Below are 17465 nucleotides of genomic sequence, written 5' to 3' on the forward strand. Positions count from 1 at the left end.
CCCCCCACAAAAAATTCACTTTATATTTTACATTAAAAGACGCCAACGGTTCGCAAAATCCGAATCTCGCGAACATCATAAAAATAATTTCATCGGATTATTATTTTTTTCGCCGCAGGCGAAGGAACTGTCGGTGAAATCACCGCAAATTGGGTTCGACTTCAGAAACGTCAACTTTATTTTCACCAATTTAAGAAAAATAATCTTCTCGTTTCAACCCGTGTCCAAAGATGATGAAAACAATCATCAGATTCAAATAAAAAATTCCAGAAAATAAAAATAAACGACGCGGAAGGTCAAAGTTCACACCCTTTACGGCAACGTCACTTCCTGGGAGATGGGCTGGCGAGTTTCTTTTTACATCCAACCAAATAATTTTTATTTATTCCCGCCCTGAAGTTACTGTCATATCAAATAGAAACGTATCATTCAAGAAATTAATATTTTAAAGTATTGCGTGTTTTACTGCGACTCATGTGGTGATGCTCTGACCAATAGGATTGCTGTTGCTGCGGTGAAACGGGGAAATACCGGTTGAGGCGGTCCTACTCCCTGAAATACGCCTCCCAGCGGCTGGCTGAGCAGCCTGGGTTCCGTGGTGTAATGGTTAGCACTCTGGACTCTGAATCCAGCGATCCGAGTTCAAATCTCGGCGAAACCTGCTTCTTTTACTCTGAATTACTCCATATTGTCAGTGGATGTGGATCACCCGCTGTAAATAGCCAGACATGCATTTATATAGCACCTGCCGCCACCTCAGGATGACTCCCAAGGAACCTGACATTCAAATGTGGTAAAATGAAATCCGAATTACCTGGAAAAAATGTGGTCACTGTTTTATGACACAGAAGCATTGGAAAAGGATATGAGACATTAAAAAAAAGACACTAAATAAAAATAAAAAATGTTGGGAATACTCAGCAAAATATTTTTAATGGTGGGTTGGATCGATTCTTGCTTGACGAGGGAGCCAAAGGTTATCGGGGGGTAGGCAGAATATGGAGTTGAGGCCACAGTCAGATCAGGCATAATAAAAACACAAAGTGCTGTAAAAAAGTGGCAGCATCTGTGAAGAGCAAAACGGAGTTAATGTTTCGATTCCAATATGACTCTTTTTCAGAGCTCAGGTTTCCACCGTCCGCAGTATTGTTGCTTTTATATCAGATCGGCCATGATCTTATTGTATGGCGGAGCAGGGGCTGAACGACCTACTCGTGCTCCTTATTCGTATGTTGGGTCAGAACAGTTCTGATATTATAAGGTCATCTTGACCAGAAACGTTAACTCTGTTCCTATCTCCACAGTTGCTGAATTTTTCCAGCATTTTTGTTTTTATTTAAGATGACCAGCATTTGGCTTTTATATTAGATCCATCCAACTCAATTAGGGGATGCTCCCTAATTGCTCAGAGGGCATTTAAGAGTCAACCACATTGCTGAGGACCTGAAGTCATAGGTAGGCCAGAACAGATTTCCTTCCCTAAAGAGACAATCAACAATGGTCTCATGGTTATTAACAGACTTTTAATTCCGGGTTTTTAAATAAATTTAAAGTCTCCACCATCTGCCATGGTGGGATTTGAACCCCATTCCCTAGAATATTACCTGGATTATTAATCTACCATTATGGCATTGTCACCCTCTGTCTGTGGCTACAGGGTTGCTAACCTTCCCAGAACGGCCAAGAGTCTACCAGAATTGGCATCAGAATTGGCATCATCATTGGCCAAAGGAAGCATTCAGGGAGATTTCAAAATGATATTTTAAACATATCAGCCCCATATCTTGACATCAGCAACCACCAAGGGGAAGAAACTCCAACTCCCATCATGAGGCGTTGCCACACATTGTTCCCAACTGTCCAATAGAAACAAATCCTGGAGGAACCAGGTTCCTTAGAGACTCCCCACGGGGGCGAATGATGTACCCGTCCTTCCCTGGAGAAGCTAGCCTGAAGACATGGGGGTCTCCTAGAGACCATGGTTGGCGATTGAGATCAGCGATCTGGAGCAGTTGATAGCCCCAGCTCCTCCAAAGTCCTAAAGCCCATCTCCAGCATGTAGTCTCACACTGTCAGAAAATCACTGCCAGGAGGTCACTTGTCTCACTTCCCCAGGCAAAAGGCCAGGTAAGCGCAAGTGATGGGGGTGGCCTTCCACTCCTGCAGGTTCCAAGTAGCCTTGCAGAGGACAAATCCTCCATCGTGAACTTTGACCTGAGCTAGGAAGCTCAAAGAGCAGGCTTAGGAGTCGCTGTTGATCAAAAGGCCCAGAGATCTGTCCCTGGGACAAACACACCAGCCCCTCTCAGGGGTATACCACACTGGGAAAAATACAACAGGCAGAGCAAACATCCACAAGGTAGCATCTGAACTTTTTATCTTTTTCATTTGCATACAATTAAAATATAATGAATTAAAAATATCAATGAGGAAGAAAATGGTTCATTGTCTGCATTAGGTCTTAAATTCACCTTTAAACTATTTCTCCTGCATACTCCCCAGAGTTCATCCCAAGATGAGCTTTTGACCTCAAGTCCATGCCATCATTAAGATCGCCTATTTCCAACTCCATAACGTCACCCAATTTCAGCCCTATCTCAGCTCATCTACTGCTGAAACCCTCAGCCATGCCTTCGTTTCCTACAGACTTGACTATGACAATCCATTCCTGTGGTCTCCCACATTCCACTGTAAATTTGTGGTAGCATTGTGGTATTGTCACTGATAATCCTCTGGGGACCTGGGTTCGAAACCCAAAAAAGTCTGGAGGTTAAGGCCTAATGATGACCATGAAACCATTGTTATTAAGAACACATCAAGGTCACTAATGCCCTTTTAGGGTAACAAATCTGCCATCCTTACCTGGTCTGGCCTACATGTGACTCCAGACCCACACAATTGTCCTGTAACCACTCAGTGTATCAAACCGCTATGAGGCCTATAAGGAATGAACCAGGCACCGGAAACAACAACGGCGAACTCAGCCCTGTTGACCTCCTTACTAACATCTGGGGGCAAGTGCCAAAATTGGGAGAACTGTCTCTTAGACTAGTCAAGCAACAGCCTGACTTGGTCATCCCCATAGAATCATACCTTAGAGATAATGTCCTAGACACCACCATCCCCGCAGAGGTGGCAGCACAGTGGTATACAGTTGGGAGGGAATTGCCCTGGGAATCTTCCTGCTAATTACCATGTACCGTGCCTGCCCCTCTCATCCCTGGCTCAGCTGATGAATCAGTGCTCCTCCGTGTTGAACACCACATGGAGGACGTGCTGAGGGTGACAAGGGTGCAGAATGTACTCTGGGTGGGGAGTTTCAAAGCCCATCACCAAGAGTGGCTCGGTAGCACCACTGCTGACCGAGCTGGCCGATTCCTAAAGGACATAGCTGCTAGACTGGGTCTGCAGCAGGTGGTGAGGAAGACAACTTGACCTCATCCCCACCAACCTGCCTGCCACTGGTGCGTCTGTCCATGACAGTATCGGTTGGAGTGACCACCGCACAGTCACTGTGGAGACAAAGTCCTGCCTTCACATTGAGGATACCCTCTATCGTGTTGTGTGGCACTACCACCGTGCTAAATGGGATGGATTTCAAACAGATCTAGCAACTCAAGACTGGATATCCATGAGGTGCTGTGGACCATCAGCAGCAGCAGAATTGTACTCCAACACAATCTGTAACCTCATGGCCTGGCATATCCCCCACTCTTATCATTACCATCAAGCCAGGGGATCAACCCTGGTTCAATGAAGAGTGCAGGAGGGCATGCCAGGAGCAGCACCAGGCATACCTAAAAATGAGGTGTCAACCTGGTGAAGCTATATAGAAACATAGAAAGCAGGAGCAGGAGTAGGCCATTCAGCCCATCAAGCCTGCTCCCTCATGCAATAGGATCATGGCTGATCCTCTATCTCAACGCCATATTCCTGCTTTCTCTCCTCTAATATCAAAAAATGTATCAATTCCTTTCTTGAATATACTCAGTGACCCGGCCTCCACGGCCTCTGTGGTAGAAAATTCCACAGGTTCACCAGCCTCTGAGTGAAGACGTTTCTCCTCATCTCTGTCCTAAATGGCCTGACCCATATCCTGAGACTGTGGCCCCTGGTTCTGGACTCCCCAACCAGGGGAAACATCCCCCCTGCATCCAGTCTGTCTAGCCCCGTTAGAATTTTATACGTTTCAATCAGGTACCCTCCCACTCTTCTAAACTCCAGTGAATACAGGGACGGTCGAACCAATCTCTCCTCCTAGACAGTTTTACCTTCCCTGGTATCAGCCTAGTGATGAACCTTTGCTGCACTCCCTCTATGGCAAGTATATCCTTTCTTAGGTAGGGAGACCAAAACTGCATGCAATACTCCAGGTTTGGTCGCACCAAGGCTCTGTATAACTGCAGTAAGACATCCCTACTTCTGAATTCAAATCCTCTCGCAATGAAGGCCAACATACCATTTGCCTTCCTAATTACTTGCTGCACCTCCCTGTTTACTTTCATTGACTAGTGTACAAGGACACCCAGATCCCTTTGCACATCCACATTTCCCAATATATCACCATTTAAATAATACTCTGCCTTTCTGTTTTTCACACTGAAGTGTCTAACTTCACAGTTATCCAAGTTATACTGCATCTGCCACTTGTTTACTCACACACAACTTGTCTAAATCGCCCTGAAGCCTCCTTGCATCCTCTTCACAACCCCGCCCAGTTTTGTGTCGTCAACAAACTTGGAAATATTGCATTTGGTTCCCTCATCCAAGTCATTTAAATAGATCGTGAATAGCTGGGGCCCAAGTACTGATCCCTGCGGTAAACCACTAGTCACCGTCTGCCATCTGGAAAAAGGCCTATTTATTCCCACTCTCTGTTTCCGGTCTGTCAACCAATTCTCAATCCATGCCAGTATATGACCCCCAATCCCATGTGAAATAATTTTGCCCACTAGCCTCTTATGTGGGACCTTCTTGAAATCCAAATACACCACACCCACTGGTTCTCCCTTATCTATTCTACTAGTTACATCCTCAAAATACTCCAGTAGATTAGTTAAGCATGATTTCCCTTTCATAAACCCATGCTGACTTTGTCTAATCCTGTTAATGCTTTCCAAGTGTTCTGTTACCACATCTTTTATAATAGACCCCAGCAATTTCCCCACTACTGATGTTAGGCTAATTTGTCTGTAATTCTCTGTTTCTTCTCTCCCTCATTTTTTCAATAGTGGAGTTACATTTGCCACCCTCCAATCTGTACTAAATGCTCTAGAGTCTATAGAATTTTGCAAGATGACCACAAATACATCCAATATTTCCAGGGCCACTTCCTTTAGTACTCTGGGATGTAGATTATCAGGGCCTGGGGATTTTTCAACCTTTAACCCCATTAATTTCTCTAGCACCATTTTTTTTACTAATACTGATTTTCTTCAATTCCTTCCTCTTACTATCACAGAATCACAGAATCATACAGTGCAGAAGAGGCCCTTCGGCCCATTGAGTCTGCACCAACACGTCAGAAACACCTGACCTACCTAATCCTATTTACCAGCACTTGGCCCATAGCCTTGAATGTTATGATGTGCCAAGCGCTCATCCAGGTACTTTTTAAAGGATGTGAGGCAACCCGCCTCCACCACCCTCCCAGGCAGTACATTCCAGACCATCACCACCCTCTGGGTAAAAAGGTTTTTCCTCACATCCCCCCTAAACCTCCTGCCTTGAACTTATGCCCCCTTGTGACTGACCCTTCAACTCAGGGGAACAGCTGCTCCCCATCCACCCTGTCCATGCCCCTCATAATCTTGTACACCTCGATCAGGTCGCCCCTCAGTCTTCTCTGCTCCAACGAAAACAACCCAAGTCTATCCAACCTCTCTTCATAACTTAACTGTTTCATCCCAGGCACCATCCTGGTGAATCTCCTCTGCACCCCCTCCAGTGCAATCACATCCTTCCTATAATGTGGTGACCAGAACTGCACACAGTACTCCAGCTGTGGCCTCACCAAGGTTATATACAACTCCAACATGACCTCACTACTTTTGTAATCTATGCCTCGATTGATAAAGGCAAGTGTCCCATATGCCTTTTTCACCACCCCATTAACATGCCTCTCTGCCTTCAGAGATCTATGGACACACACGCTAAGGTCCCATTGTTCCTCAGAACTTCTTAGTGTCATGCCGGTCATTGAATACTTCCTTGTCAAATTACTCCTTCCTAAGTGTACCACCTCACACTTTTCAGGGTTAAACTCCATCTGCCACTTATCTGCCCATTTGACCATCCCGTCTATATCTTCCTGTAGCCCAAGACACTCAACCTCACTGTTAACCACCCGGCCAATCTTTGTGTCATCCACAAACTTACTAATCCTACCCCCCACATGGTCATCTATGTCGTTTATATAAATGACAAATAATAGGGGACCGAGCACAGATCCCTGTGGTACGCCACTGGACACTGACTTCCAGTCACTAAAGCATCCTTCTGTCATCACCCTCTGTCTCCTACAACTAAGCCAATTTTGAATCCACCTTATCAAATTACCCTGTTTCCCATGTGCATTTGCCTTCTTTATAAGTCTCCCATGTGGGACCTTGACAAAGGCTTTGCTGAAATCCATATAAACGACATCAACTGCACTACCCTCATCTACACCCCTGGTCACCTCCTCAAAACATTCAATCAAATTTGTTAGGCATGACCTCCCTCTGACAAAGCCATGCTGACTATCCCTGATCAAACCTTGCCTCTCCAAGTGGAGATAGATTCTCTCCTTCAGAATTTTCTCCAGTAGATTCCCTACCACTGACGTGAGACTCACTGGCCTGTAGTTCCCTGGCTTATCTCTGCAACCCTTCTTAAATAGCGGAACCACATTAGCTGTTCTCCAGTCCTCTGGCACCTCCCTCGTGGCCAGAGAGGAATTAAAAATTTGGGTCAGAGCCCCTGTGATCTCCTCCCTTGCCTCCCTCAGCAGTCTGGGACACAAATCATCTGGACCTGGAGATTTGTCCACTTTTAAGCCTGCCAACACCTCCAATACCTTGTCACTCCCTATATCAATTTGCTCAAGAACCTCGCAGTCTCTTTCCCCGAGTTCGATACCTTCAGCCTCATTCTCTTGGGTGAAGACGGATGTGAAGTACTCATTCAACACTCTACCGATGTCCTCTGGCTCCACCCATAGATTGCCCCCTTGGTCCCTTATGTGCCCTACTCTTTCCCTGGTTATCCTCTTCCCATTGATATACTTATAGAATATCTTGGGATTTTCCCTACTTTTACCAGCCAGAGCTTTCTCATATCCCCTCTTTGCTCTCTTAATTGCTTTCTTAAGCTTCACCCTGCACTGTCTGTTCTCCACTAATGCCTCCACTGATTTGCTCCCCTTGTACCTGCTAAAAGTCCCTCTTTTCCTTCTCATCGTAACCTGAATATTTCTGGTCATCCATGGTTCTCTGGGCCTGTTACTCCTTCCTATCACCCTAGAGGGAACATGTTGAGCCTGTACTTGCAACTTGTCTATTTCTTTGTCCATAACAAATTTAAACTGTACCATGTTGTGGTCTCTATCACTAAAATGCTCCCCCACCACCACCTCAGCCACCTGTCCGGCTTCATTCCCCAGAATTAGGTCCAGCACTGCACCATTCCTTGTTGGACCCTCTACATATTGACCTAAAAGGTTCCCATGTACACATTTCAAGAAATCCACTCCATCCAAGCCCTTAACACGATGTCTATCCCAATTAATGTTGAGAAAGTTGAAATCACCTAATATAATTACCCTATTGTTATTGTTTTTACACACCTCCACAAATTGTGCACATATTTGCTCCTCAACTTCCCGCTGACTATCTGGGAGTCTGTAATAAACACCTAACAATGTGGCTGCCCCTTTTTTATTCCTAAGCTCTACCCACAAAGCTTCATTCGATGCCCCCTCCAAGATATCATCTCTCCTTACTGCAGTAACTGACTCCTCAACTAAGAATGCAATGCCTCCTCCTCTTTTACCCCCTCACCTTTCTCGCCTGAAGACCCTATATCCCGGAATGTTGAGCTGCCAATCCTGCCCTTCCCTCAACCACATCTCAGTGATTGCTACTATAATCACAATTCCACATGTCAATCCTCACCCTTAACTCATCCATTTTACCTGTAATACTCCTGACATTAAAGTAGAGGCCATCCAGCCTTGCTTTACTCCCTTGAAGCTTAATACAGCTGTACTCCCTCTGACTTGATTGTTTCACTGTGTTATGATGTGTCCCTATTCTGCTAACATTCTTTGTCCCCTCCCCCTGCCGAATTACCTCCCAACGGCACTAGCAAACCCGCCCGCAAGGATGTTGTCCCTCTCTGGTTCAGATGTGGACCGTCCCGCTTGTACAGGTCCCACCTTCCCCAGAAATGGTCCCAGTGATCCAGGAATCTAAAACCCTCCCTCCTGCACCAACTTTTAAGCCATGTATTCATCTGCGCTATTCTCCTATTTCTGAGCTCGCTAGCACATGGCACTGGGAGTAATCCAGAGATTACAACCCAGGAGGACTTGCTTTTTAGTCTACTGCCTAACTCCCTGAATTCTTGATGCAAGACCTCATCCCTCTTTCTACCTATGTCATTGGTACCAACATGTACCATGACCTCTGCCTTATCACCCTCCCCCTTCAGGATGCCCTGCAGCCGTTCAGTGACATCCCGGACACTGGCACCAGGGAGGCAACATACCATCCTGGAGTCACTAGACCCTTGGTTCCTTAACATTTCTGGGAAATTATTTGTGTCCTCTTTTGTGAAGACAGAACCAAAATATGTTTTCAATTCTTCTGCCATTTCTTTGTTCGCCATTATAATTTCCCCATTTCTGACTGTTAGGGACCTACATTTGGTTTTACTAATCTTTTTCTCTTCACATATTTATAGAAGCTTTTACAGTCAGTTTTTATGTTCCTTGCAAGTTTCCTCTCATAACCCATTTTCCCCTTCTTGATCAATCCCTTTGTCCACTTTTGCTGAATTCTAAACTGGTCCCAATCCTCAGGCTTGCTGCTTTTTCTGGCAATTTTATATGTCTCCTTTTTGGATCTAATACTATCCTTAATTTCTTTTCTAAGTCATGGTTGAACCAACTTTCCTGTTTTATTTTTGCACCAGGTATTACAAGGACTACTTGTGTGCCAAACAGCAAATGTAGCAAGTGAGAGACATAGCTAAATGATCGCACAACCAACTGATAAGATCTAAGCTCTGCAGTGCTGTCACATCCATGCATGAATGGTGGTGGACAATTAAACAACTCACTGGAGGAAGAGGCTCCACAAATATCCCCATCCTCAATGATGGGGGAGCACAGCACATCGGTGCAGAAGATAAGGCTGAAGCATCCGCAACAATCTTCAGCCAGAAGTGCCAAGTGGATGACCCATCTCGGCCTCCTCCAGCTCACATACTGAAGCAGTCAATCTACAAATGCAGGAAGACCTGGACAATATCCAGGCTTGGGCTGACAAGTGGCAGTTAACACTTAGGCCACACGAGTGCCAGGTAATGACCATCACCAGCAAGAGAGAATCTAACATCACCCCTTGACATTCAATGGCATTACTGGATAAAAAATAAGAGGTCATCTAAAACTCTGTCCTAACTCGCACCAAGCCCCCTGTTTCCCTATCACCCCTGTGCTCACTGACCTACTCTGGCTTCTGGTCAAGAAATGCCTTTATTTTAAAATTCTCATCCTTGGTTTTCAATTCCCTCCATATCCTCACCCCTCCCTCCCTATCTCTGTAACCTCCAGCTTCACAACCCTCCAAGATCTGTGTGCTCATCTAATTCTAGCCTCTTGAGCATCTGATTTTTTTAATTCATTCACAGGATGTGGGCTTCACTGGCTGGGCCAGCATTTATTGCCCATCCTTAGTTGCCCTTGAGAAGGTGGGGGTGAGCTGCCTTCTTGAGCCATTGCAGTCCATGTGGTGTAGGTACACCCACGGTGCTGTTAGGGAGGGAGTTCCAGGATTTTGACCCAGTGACAATGAAGGAACGGCGATATATTTCCAAGTCAGGATGGTGGGTGACTCGGAGGGGACCTTCCAGGTGGTGGTGTTCCCATCTATCTGCTGCCCTTGTCCTTCTAGATGGTAGTTGTCGTGGGTTTGGAAAGTGCCTTGGTGAATTCCTGCAGTACATCTTGTAGATGGTACACACACTGCTGCTACTGTGCGTCGGTGGTGGAGGGAGTGAATGGTCCTGGATGGTGTTGAGCTTCCTGAGTGTTGTGGGAGCTGCACTCATCCAGGCAAGTGGGGAGTATTCCATCACACTCCTGACTTGTGCTTTGTATATGGTGAACAGGCTTTGGGGAGTCAGGAGGTGAGTTACTCACTGCAGGATTCCCAACCTCTGACTTGTTCTTGTAGCCACAGTATTTATATGGCTAGTCCAGTTCAGTTCCTGGTCAATGGTAACCCCCAGGATGGGGGTAATCACTCCACGTGCCCCAAGCTCTGGAATTCCCTCCCTAAACCTCTCCGTCTCTCCACCTCTCTCCCCTCCCTTTAAGACACTCCTTAAATCCAGCCTCTTTGACCACGCTTTTGATTACCTGACCTATATCTCCTGATTTATAATCTTTTATAATGTTCCTGTGAAACTCCTCAGGATATTTCATTATATTAAAGGTGCTATATAAATATAAGTTGTTGTTGTTGTTGAACAGGACCAGCTGGCTCCCAGCGACCTGTCCATTTGGGTGGCGGAGGTTTCATCTGGATTGCGCGGAACCTCATCTCTCCTGCTACCATGGGGTCACAGTCCTGCACAGGGATTCTGGGCGCTAATCCCTGTGGAATTGGGATCCAATAGAAAGACTACAAGCCCAGGAAAGGGGAGGGAAAACTAAGATTTTCTATTGAGTTTTGGCACTGTCATTGCAAACGTAGCTGTGTGATGGAACTATCTCCCCAGTGGAATGGGCTGCTGCAGGGTTTTCTGGTGGTACGCTGTTCTTTGAGAGATAGGATTGTAGCTCCCACAACACTCAGGAAACCTGACACCATCCAGGACAAAGCAGCCCCAGTTGATTGGCACCCTATCCACAAACATTCACTCCCTCCACCGCCGATACACAGTAGCAGCAGTGTGTGTATCATCTACAAGATGCACTGCAGGAATTCACCGAGACTCCTTCGACAGCACCTTCCAAACCCACGACCGCTTACCATCTAGAAGGACAAGGGCAGCAGACACATGGGAACACCACCACCTGGAAGTTTCCCTCCAAAGCACTCACCATCCTGACTTGGAAATATATCGCCGTTCCTTCACTAGTCACTGGGTCAAAATCCTGGAACTCCCTCCCTAACAGCACTGTGGGTGTACCTACACCACATGGACTGCAGTGGTTCAAGAAGGCAGCTCACCACCACCTTCTCAAGGGCAATTAGGGATGGGTAATAAATGCTGGCCCAGCCAGTGAAGCCCACATCCCGGGAATGAATTTAAAAAAAGCAGAACTCCAGATCAAACACACAGGAATAGCTGGTATGAAATATAGAGCAGGAGGTTTTGTTTAATGTCCTGGTGTAGACAATGACCTAGAATGACTGTGAAGCATACGTACTATCTGCCAAAACTGTGAAAAGAGCCACGGAAAAGCCTTTGCAGTCATGGTCATGTCCAACTCAATCATTTCAAAAAGTTTTATGTAGAGTTTTGTGAAAAGGAAAATGATAATTTCTTGGTTCTCATTGACAGTCACTCGATGTGGATTGAGGTAAAGCAACATACCAACACAGTACAGCCGCAAGATGAGTTATTGTCTATTTTTGCTTCTCATGGATGAGCTGAGGAGTTTTGTTTCAGATAATGGTCTTCAATTTCATCCTACTGCATTCCAAAATGCCTTGAAGTGAAATGGTATCAAAGAAACCCTCACTCGTCCTTACTATCCAACATCAGCTGGTGTAGCTGCAAGATTTATTCTGATAGTTAAAGAGACATTCAAAAAACAAGTGCTTTGTGGGCCTTCAAAACTCAGTGTGATACAGCGGCTGCCGAATTTCATGCTGTTGCACTGGACAACCTCACACTCCTCTACAAGTATAAACTGCTCAGCTTTTGATGACGAGATGGTTAAGGGCTCATTTCAGTGTGGCCTGACTAAACTTGACTGTTAGATCTGAACAGTCGGTCAGTATGACACGAAGCTCTGGAATGCTTCCACCAAAGGCACCCACGGTCTCTCAGGAGAATTCATCAGCAAAACATAATCACAGGTTACTCACAAACAACGAGGCACTCCATCCTGCTGGGCTCAGCAGCATTGACCCCACCCTCCAGAAAATTCAACTAAAATGAGCAGACCATGTCTCCCACACAGGTGACTACAGAATTGCCCATCCCTAATTGCGCTTAAGAAGGTAGTACTGAGCTGCCTCCTTGAACTGCTGCAGTCCATGTAGTGTAGGTACACCCACAGTGCTGTTAGGGAGGGAGTTCCAGGATTTTGACCCAGCGACACTGAAGGAACGGCTGACATATTTCCAAGTCAGAATGGTGAGTGGTTTGGAGGAGACCTTGCGGGTGGTGATGTTCCCATGTACCTGCTGCCCTTGTCCTCCTAGGTGATGGAGGTCATGGGTTTGGAAGGTGCTGATAAAGGAGCCTTGGTGAGTTGTTGCAGTGCACCTTGTAGAAACACGTTCCAACTCCCCAAAGCCTGCCCACCATCTACAAGGCACAAGTCAGGAGTGTGATGGAATACTCTCCATGTACCTGGATGAGTGCAGCTCCATCAACACACAAGAAGCTTGACACCATCCAGGACAAAGCAGCCCGCTTGATTGGAACCCCGCCCAGCACCTCCAACATCCACTCCCTTCACCACCGACAGGCAGTGGCAGCAGTGTGTATCACCTATAAATGCACTGCAGCTTTTCACTGACTCACACACTGCTGTCACTGTGCATTGGTGGTGGATGGAGTGAATGTTTAAGGTGGTGGTGCCAATCAAGCAAATGGTGCTGAACAGTGTGCAATCATCAGCGAATATCCTCACTTCTGACCTTATGATGGAAGGAAGGTCATTGATGAAGCAGCTGAAGATGGTTGGATCTAGGACACTACCCTGAGGAACTCCTGCAGTGATGTCCTGGAGCTGAGATGATTGCCAAATTAGGTACTTGTTTGACCGGCACAGACTCGATGGGCCGAAGGGCCTTTTTCTGTGATGCAGACCTCTATGACTTTAAGACTCTATTACCTCCAACAACCACAACCATCTTCCTTTGTGCTCGGTATGACTCCAACCAGCGGAGAGTTTTCCCCCTGATTCCCATTGACTCCAGTTTTACTAGGGCTCCTTGATGTCACACTCGGTCAAATGCTGCCTTGATGTCAAGGGCAGTCACTCTCACCTCACCTCGGGAGTTCAGCTCTTTTGTCCATGTTTGAACCAAGGCTGTAATGAGGTCAGGAACTGAGTGACCCTGGTGGAACCCAAACTGAGCATCAGTGAGCAGGTTATTACTAAGCAAGTGCTGCTTGATTGCACTATTGATGATCCTTTCCATCACTTTACTGATGATCGAGAGTAGACTAACGGACAGTAGTTGGCCGGGTTGGATTTGTCCTGTTTCTTGTGCACAGGACATACCTGGGCAATTTTCCACATAGCCGGGTAGATACCAGTGTTGTAGCTGTACTAGAACAGCTTGGCTAGGGGCATGACTAGTTCTAGAGCAGAAGTCTTCAGTGCTATTGCTGGAATATTGTCAGGGCCCATAGCCTTTGCAGTATTCAGTGCCTTCAGCCGTTTCTTGATATCCCATGGAGTGAATCGAATTGGCTGAACACTGGCATCTGTGATGCTGGGGACCTCCGGAAGAGGCTGAGATGGATCATCTACTCAGCACTTCTGGCTGAAAATTGTTGCAAATGCTTCAGCCTTATCTTTTGCGCTGATGTGCTGGGCTCCTCCATCATTGAGGATGGGGATATTTGTGGAGCCTCCTCCTCATGTGAGTTGTTTAATTGATCACCACCATTCATGACTGGATATGGCAGAGCTTAGATCTGATACATTGGTTGTGGGGTCGCTTAGCCCTATCTATCACTTGCTGTTTATGCTGTTTGTTATGCAAGTAGTTCTGTGTTATAGCTTCACCTGGTCGACACCTCATTTTTAGGTATGCCTGGTGCTGCTCCTGACATGCCCTCCTGCACTCTTCATTGAACCGGGTTGATCCCCTGGCTTGATGGTAATGGTAGAGTGGGGGATATGCCAGGCCATGAGGTTACAGATTGTGTTCGAGTACAATTCTGCTGCTGCTGTTGGTCCACAGCGCCTCATGGATGTCCAGTCTTGAGTTGCTAGATCTGTTCGAAATCTATCCCATTTAGCACAGAGGTAGCACCACACAACACATGGAGGGTATCTCAATGTGAAGGTGGGACTTCGTCTCCACAATGACTTTGCAGTGGTCACTCCTACTGATACTGTCATGGACAAAGGCATCTGCAGCAGGCAGGTTGGTGAGGATGAGGTCAAGTATGTTTTTCCCTCTTGTTAGTTCCCTCACCACCTGCTGCAGACCCAGTTTAGCAGCTATGTCCTTTAGGACTCGGCCAGCTCGGTCAGTAGTGGTGCTACCGAGCCACTCTTGGTGATGGACATTGAAGTCCCCCACCCAGAGTACATTCTGTGCCCTTGTCAGCAGGTTGTCTATGGGGAATTGTTTCCAGGCAAACAGCATCAGGTGGTCAGTACAATCGATTCAAGGACATCTGAAGAAAGAGTCTTACAAATGTCTATAGTGCAGACCCACCACTCCTGGGAAAACACAGCAACTGATGGCCCATAAGGAGCTATGCACTGAAATCTGGTTCAGGGTGTCTCAAGGACTATTTACGCCAAACTCTCAACATCCAACATGCCCAGAGGAGGGCCAGAGGCTGTGCAGTTATAGAACTATAGAAAAGCTATGGCGTAGAAAGAGGCCATTCAGCCCATTGTGCGTTCCCCCACTCCAAGCAACAACTCCGACAGCACGAGCTGCCAGTTCTGTGAATGTCCAGCCTCTCCTGTCATGAAGTGACCCAGCAAATATGAAGAAATCTCTTACAGCTTGGACATACTTGAATCACGAGTCTAGCACCATGACACAAGATAAAGCAAACAGGTTCAGACCAAATGGGTATGTTTGTGTTCCATGGCCCCAGCTACAGCTTTCTTTACCCATGTGGATAGGCAGCAGTGAGACAGGGTCACTGGAGAAGGTCTTTCCGATTTTTCAGCTGTTTGAAGTTCTGGTGAGAAGCGAACTGGCTAAGAGTTTAAACAACTCATCAGTTAAACAGAACTACTGTACAATCCTTGAGTTAACAATCACCCTGGACATTTAACATATAATCAAAATTCAAGCTTTGTGAGTTCAATGCTTTATTGTGTCATTTCGATTTTTATACTATTGCCCATGCCTTAAATCTAGAACTAAGATGTCAATAAATATGGCATATTAAATTAAATATAATTTCTAATACTGACACCATTACATCAATGACATTAACATGGCCGTTACAGATGAAAGGGATGAAAGGCATTTAAGGGTCTGGAATGTGGGCCTCCATCAATGAACTCCCATAGATCCACTTCTCTCACATTATCAACATAGTTATTACTCAATAATCCCAAAACTGAAAGGTCTGAAGATGGATAAATCACCTGGACCAGATGGATTATACCCCAGAGTTCTGAAGGAGATAGCTGAAGAGATAGTGGAGGCGTTAGTGGTGATCTTTCAGGAATCACTCGAGTCAGGGAGGATCCCAGAAGACTGGAAAATCGCTAGCGTAACCCCCCTGTTTAAGAAGGGAGTGAGGCAAAAGACGGGGAATCACAGGCCGATTAGCCTGACCTTGGTCGTAGGTAAGATTTTAGAGTCCATTATTAGGGATGAGATTTCAGAATACTTGGAAGTGCATGGTAAAATAGGGCAAAGTCAGCATGGTTTCATCAAGGGGAGGTCATGCCTGACAAATCTGTTAGAATTCTTTGAGGAGGTAATGAGTAGGTTAGACAAAGGAGAGCCAATGGATGTTATCTACTTGGACTTCCAGAAGGCCTTTGACAAGGTGCCGCACAGGAGGCTGCTCAGTAAGATAAGAGCCCATGGTGTTAGAGGCAAGGTTCTAGCATGGATAGAAGATTGGCTGTCTGGCAGGAGGCAGAGAGTGGGGATAAGGGGGTCCTTCTCAGGATGGCGACCGGTTACTAGTGCAGTTCCGCAGGGGTCAGTGTTGGAACCACAACTTTTCACTTTATACATTAATGATCTAGGTGAAGGAACTGAGGGCATCCTGGCTAAGTTTGCAGATGATACAAAGATAGGTGGAGGGACAGGAAGTATTGAGGAGGTGGGGAGGCTGCAGAAGGATTTGGACAGGTTAGGAGAATGGGCAAAGAAGTGGCAGATGGAATACAACGTGGGGAAGTGTGAGGTCATGCACTTTGGTAGGAAGAATAGAGGCATGGACTATTTTCTAAATGGGGAGAGAATTCAGAAATCTGGAGTGCAAAGAGACTTGGGAGTCCTAGTCCAGGATTCTCTTAAGGTTAATTGCAGGTTGAGTCAGTAGTTAGGAAGGCAAATGCAATGTTGGCAGTTATTTCGAGAGGACTAGAATATAAAAGCAGGGATGTGCTGCTGAGGCTTTATAAGGCTCTGGTCAGACCACATTTGGAATACTGTGAGCAATTCTGGGCCCCGTATCTCAGGAAGGATGTGCTGGCCCTGGAGAGGGTCCAGAGGAGGTTCACGAGAACGATCCCAGGAATGAAAGGCTTAACATATGAGGAACGTTTGAGGACTCTGGGTCTATACTCGATGGAGTTTAGAAGGATGAGGGGGGATCTGATTGAAACTTACAGAATACTGAAAGGCCTGGATAGAGTGGACGTGGGGAAGATGTTTCCATTAGTAGGAGAGACTAGGACCCGAGGGCACAGCCTCAGAGTAAAGGGAAGACCTTTTAGAACAGAGATGAGGAGAAACTTCTTTAACCAGAGAGTGGTGAATCTATGGAATTCATTGCCACAGAAGGCTGTGGAGGCCAGGTCATTGAGTGTATTTAAGACCGAGATAGATAGGTTCTTGATTGGTAAGGGGATCAAAGGTTACGGGGAGAAGGCAGGAGAATGGGGTTGAGAAACTTATCAGCCATGATTGAATGTGGAGCAGACTCAATGGGCCGAGTGGCCTAATTTCTGCTCCTATATCTTATGCTCTTATGGTCTTATGTATATGATTAAGCACTTCTTTGCCAGTGGCTCCCTCCAGGGCTCCACTGGGGACCTGTGCAGCACCTCCCAGTCAGCGACACACAAGTACATCCGGGAGGTGACAGATGCCCTCTTCAGGAGAGCGCACCAATTTGTCCAAATCTGC

The 17465-nt window shown here is 46.2% G+C and overlaps 1 non-coding gene across 1 annotated transcript; it reads left to right on the top strand.

The window, feature by feature from the left end:
- The first annotated feature begins 589 nt into the window (after positions 1 to 589).
- On the top strand, positions 590 to 661 carry trnaq-cug. The gene has a single exon. It is a non-coding gene; the product is annotated as a tRNA-Gln (tRNA).
- Positions 662 to 17465: the final 16804 nt, after the last annotated feature.

Source organism: Carcharodon carcharias, chromosome 11 (assembly GCF_017639515.1).
Source record: "Carcharodon carcharias isolate sCarCar2 chromosome 11, sCarCar2.pri, whole genome shotgun sequence".
NCBI classification, from domain to species: Eukaryota; Metazoa; Chordata; class Chondrichthyes; order Lamniformes; family Lamnidae; genus Carcharodon; species Carcharodon carcharias.